We start from the raw sequence: 5239 nt of genomic DNA on the forward strand, positions 1-5239 counted from the left end.
GGATCTCGGCTCACTGCAACCTCCGCCTCCCAGGTTCAAGTGATTCTCCTGCCTCAGCCTCCTGAGTAGCTGGGACTACAAGTGCGTGCCACCAAACCCTAATTTTTTGTGTTGTTGGTAGAGACGGGGTTTCACCTTGTTAGCCAGGATGGTCTCGATCTCCTGACCGCGTGACCCACCCGCCTTGGCCTCCCAAAGTGTTGAATTACAGGCGTGAGCCCCCACGCCCGGCTGAGTCTGACTTTCTTCTAAAGACCCAGGGCTTTTAAGGCTGTTCCATATTGAAATCTGAGGATCTTTGATGTCTTTATGAAGTCTGTGTCACGTGTTTACAGAAAGACAAAACTTAACAGTAACTATGAAGAATTCATTTACCTCTGGTCAAATAATCCCGACACGACATCATCTCAGGACAACAGCGAATAGAAAACTTTGCCAACGAATCGAAAAAGAATGAAAATGGAATTCAAGCATCCCACAGTGGATGCCTGTTGAGGTTCTTCCAAAACATATACTGCACAGGGGAGAGCTCTCATGCTTTGTAACTGCCTATTCATGAATTTAATATAGGTAGCTCCTGAATAAAGTATCTGTCTTTGTTACCCGAAGAGTCACTCTATTAGGAAACAAGAAGGACTTGAATATTGTGCTTACTATGCTCATAGTGGTATATATAATTTGAGTCTGTACCTGCAGGTGACATTTTTGTTTACCTACACAATATACATTCCTCACCTTCCTGACTGGGCTCAGGCCTCCATCAGTGTATCTCCTCCCAATAGAGTCATGTGCTTGAGCATATATGGTCACATTCTTAGCTCCAAGAGTGGGCCCAGAATTAGTCTAATCTAATCCAATAATCCAATGCCCAATCCAGCAGTGGTTGGGTCAAGACTTAGCCTGGATCTTTACATCTTTCAGTTACTGGCTCAGTTAACCATGAAACTCACCTTGCCTCTGAACTCTCAGTTATATAAGCAAATGTCTTTCCTTATCGGATAACCCAGCGAGACTTGCACTTTCTGTTAGTTGTAGTTTAAATATCCCTGGCCAATACACATTCAATTTTATGGCCATCCTGGACATCTTACAAAGATGGCTTTCTAAAATAAAACCAACATATTGGTCTTTCGGTCAAAGATTTTTACGTCCCGTTCAGAGTTTCTACACCTAATCTTGTCACAATCTCGGGTGACTTCAATGTCCATGTAGAAAACCAATCTGATTCCAAGCCTCATGGTCGCAAGACCTCTTATTTGACTGCCATGCTCATGGGCACTCCCTGGATCTTGCTACCTCTTGGAACTGCCCCAACTCTAAAATAGTGCACTTTTAGATTTTATTGTGGCAACCTTCTTGTAACTCTGAACATCGTGCTTTATATATTTCTTGGCTATGTTTTTGAGTGCACGTAAGTTCAGACTTTTTAGCTCTTTGATAAATGTTCTATCATGACTACCTGGTGGCCTTCTTTATTCCAAATAATTATTGTTGTCTCAACATTGATTTTTTTGTCTGATACTAATACAAAAGTAACAGTTTTAAATGGTTTGACTTGTGACTGGTATTGTGGGGTTTTTTTATGTTTTTTTTTTTTTTTCCTTCCATCACTTTATTTACTTCATTTCTGTGACAGGCCAGGAGAGTTACGTGCATGATGCCCGATACTGAGATGACATTGCTATGAGAGACAAGAGAGCCAAGGTGAGAGAAGGGGCAATGAGCAGGCAAGTGTATGACATGCTGGGCTTTCATAATCCTGCAGCTTCTCAAGTTCAGAAGACTCTCTACAGGCAAAGAGGTTCTGGTGGATGGCAGGAAAGATCTGGGACAACTAAGCCCCAGATAAGACTACACTAAGACTACTTTATTAATCAAGAGTGGTTTCACTGAGGAGAGACAGGGGCATTTACTACTGAGGATTTGGGACTGGAGCACAGTTAGACAGGAGGAATATGTTTTGGTGACCGATTGCACAGCATAGTGAGCAGAGTTAATCATAATGTATCATATATTTCAATATTGCTTTAAAAGTAGATTTTAGATCTTCTCATCACAAAATGTGATAAGTAGGTGAGATGATGGATATATTAATTAGCTTGAGTTAGTCTTTCTAAATGTATACACTTATCAAAATATCACATTGTGCCCCGTAAATATATACAATTTTGTAAAATTAAAAAATAAATAAATAAAATTTAAAAACAAATGAAAGGAACACAGAACTTGAAGTCCAACATTTTGCTATTACTAACGGAACCTCTCTTTTACTTCATGACACTTGACCTTTCTTAGTTTCAGCTTTCTATTTAGCTATAGACAAAATTATCCGTAATGACCCTCACTTTGGTGTGAGAATTAAATGAAACTTACATAAAGCTCTGTGTAGAATAAGGGCTGAGTGGTTTAGCACTGTGGGAGCAGCTGAGTGCCAAACGCTCCTCCTCTACACCCTCTTTATTTAATCATCGGTCCCTGGGACACCGGCTGCCATGGCTACGCACATGAATACCCTTGAGGGTAAGGAGAATGTATGCTACGGCAGGAACTGTGGTACTCACGCCTGAAAAACAATGACTGTTAACCAACTTGGTGCCATGCTTAAGTCTCCCTGGGGTGATGGGTTCCTTCCTTTTCTCTTTCTTTCTTTCTTTCTTTCTTTCTTTCTTTCTTTCTTTCTTTCTTTCTTTCTTTCTTTCTTTCTTTCTTTCTTTCTTTTTTTGTAGTAACTGACAGGGGTTCATCCCTAGGCCCATCTCAGGGATCCACAATCACAAATAATGTCCATATGGCTGCCCCAAGCAGCCATTGATGTTCACCAGGCTAGACACAGTGACCAAAGAGCTCTAGCTTGATCCTTGCTAAACAGGACTCAAGTGCTGTATTCGTTTCTTCAGGCTGCTATAACAAATTTCCATAAATGGGTGGCTTAAAACAACAGAATTTTATACTCTCACATTTCTATTGGCCAAATGTTTGAAATCAAGGTGTCAGCAAGATCGGTACCTTGTGCTGGGGGTGGCAGTTAAAGGGAGAATCTGTACCACACATCTCTCTTAGCTTCTGGTGGTTGCTGGCAATCCTTGGCATCCCTTGGCTTGTGGCAGCTTACCGCTAATCTCTGCCTCGGTTGTCACATGGCAATCTCCCTATGTGTCTGTCTCTGTGTCCCAATTTTCCTCTTCTTATAAAGATACCGGTCATTGGATTAGGGCACGCCCTAGTCCAGTGTGACTTTATCGTCACTTGATTACATCTACAGAGACCTTACTTCCAATTAAAATCACCTTCACAGATTCCAGGTAGACATAAATTTGCGGGGGTGGGGGGATGCATGCACTATTCAACCCAATAGAGTCTACCCTCTGGCTCCCCAATATTTACATTCTTACCGTGAGTAAAATATAGTCACCCCATCTCCAAATCCCCCAGATCTTCACCTATTCCAGCATTAACCCTAAATCCAAAATCTCATCTAAAATTGTCAGGATCTTACCGAGTAGACTTTGGGTAAGGTCCACCCTGGGGCAATGTTCCTCTCTGTCTGCAGGCCTATGAAGCTAGAAAACAAGTTATCTACTTCTAGAATACTACGGTGGGACGGACGTAGGTTAGACGTCCCCTTCACAAAAGGGAGACGGTGGAAAGATTAAAGGGATTGTCGCTCTGGGGCAAGTTCACAACCCAGCAGGAAAAAAGTCCATTAAGATTCAGGCCGAGAGTAAACTTCCATGGTTCAATCTTCTGCCCCATGGGCCCTTCAGGGAGGCAGCCCCAAATTTTGGGACCCTCCAGGGAGGCAGCCCCATCTTCCTGGCTTTCTGGGTCAGGGACTCAGTCCATCTAGCCCTCCAGGGTAATGACAATGCCATTTCTGGTCTGGTCTTCCATGTTTCTGCCTTCAGAGACATGCTTCTTTCATTTTTGTCCCATCTCCGGCCATTTCAGTCCAGGCTGGCAGCATTTCTGCTAGTATAAAACTCTCAAAATCTTTGCCAGGTTTTTGTGGATGCCAAAGGAATCCACGCAACTAGATATGTAGGCTCTGTGTGGGTCCTTCCTGGATTACCCTATCTCGTTTCCTGGCTTATGCCAAGACGGTTGGTTGGGTCCACATGCCTAGTCTCATGAGCAAATGGCTGTTCAGCCACACCTTTCGCCCTGTTTCCATAGTGCACTATCTGGGTAGACTGTGAATTTTCCAAATCATCAAGCATGGTTCCTTTTGGCTTAACAGTTCCTGCCTCTCACATTTTAGTATAAAGAGACAAGGCCACGCCTTCCAGAGTTTGCATGGAAATCTCCTAGCTAGCTACATATCCAAGTTCATCACTTACAAGACCTGCTTTCTGCACAATTCAGTCAAGTTTTCTGACACTCTATTACAAGGGTCACTTTTCCTCCAGTGTTCATTAACATGTGTCTAATTTCCATCTCAGACCGCATAGTAAGCAGTTTCAATATTCATATTTCTAGCATGATTCTGTTCATAATGATATATGTGTTCTCTAAGATGATAAACACTTTTTACAACTCTTCTCACTTCCTTCTGGAGCTCTCACAAGAATCACCTTTAGCATTCATATTTCTACCAACAGTCTCTTTGAGGCAATCTAGGGTTTTCATATCATGTGCCTCAAGTCTTCCAGCCTCTAGTCATTATCCAATTACAAAGCCACTTCCATATTTTTAGACATTTGTGACAGGAACAACCCACGTCTTAGCACTAAAATCTGCATTAGTTTCTTAGGGCTGCCATAACAAAATACCTAAATTGGGTGGCTAAAAGCAAGATAAATTTATTCTCACACAGTTCTGGGGGCTAGAAGTACAAATCAAGATGTCAGGAGGGCCATGCTCCATCTGAGGGAAGAAGCCTTTCTTAGCTCTCCTAGTTCCTGGTAGATGCTGGTAGTCCTTGGCACTCCTTGGTTTGTAATGACTTACTCCAGTCTCCGTCTGTGTCTCCACGCGACTCCCCTATGTGTCTGTGTCTCCTTGTCCAAATTTACCTCTATTTATAGGGACAGCAGTCATATTGGAGTTAGGGCCTACCCTAGTTCAATATGATCTCATCTTAATGTGACTGTGTCTGAAAAAACACTATTTCCAAATACGGCCACATTTACAGGTTCAGGGTGGACAGGAATTTGGCAGGGGCCACTATACGACTCAGTAGATGCCTCAATTTTTAAAAACTGTAGAAGAGTATCCTACTTTCCATCCATTTGAGTGCATT

The sequence above is a fragment of the Macaca fascicularis genome, chromosome X, assembly GCF_037993035.2.
Source record: "Macaca fascicularis isolate 582-1 chromosome X, T2T-MFA8v1.1".
Taxonomy (NCBI): domain Eukaryota; kingdom Metazoa; phylum Chordata; class Mammalia; order Primates; family Cercopithecidae; genus Macaca; species Macaca fascicularis.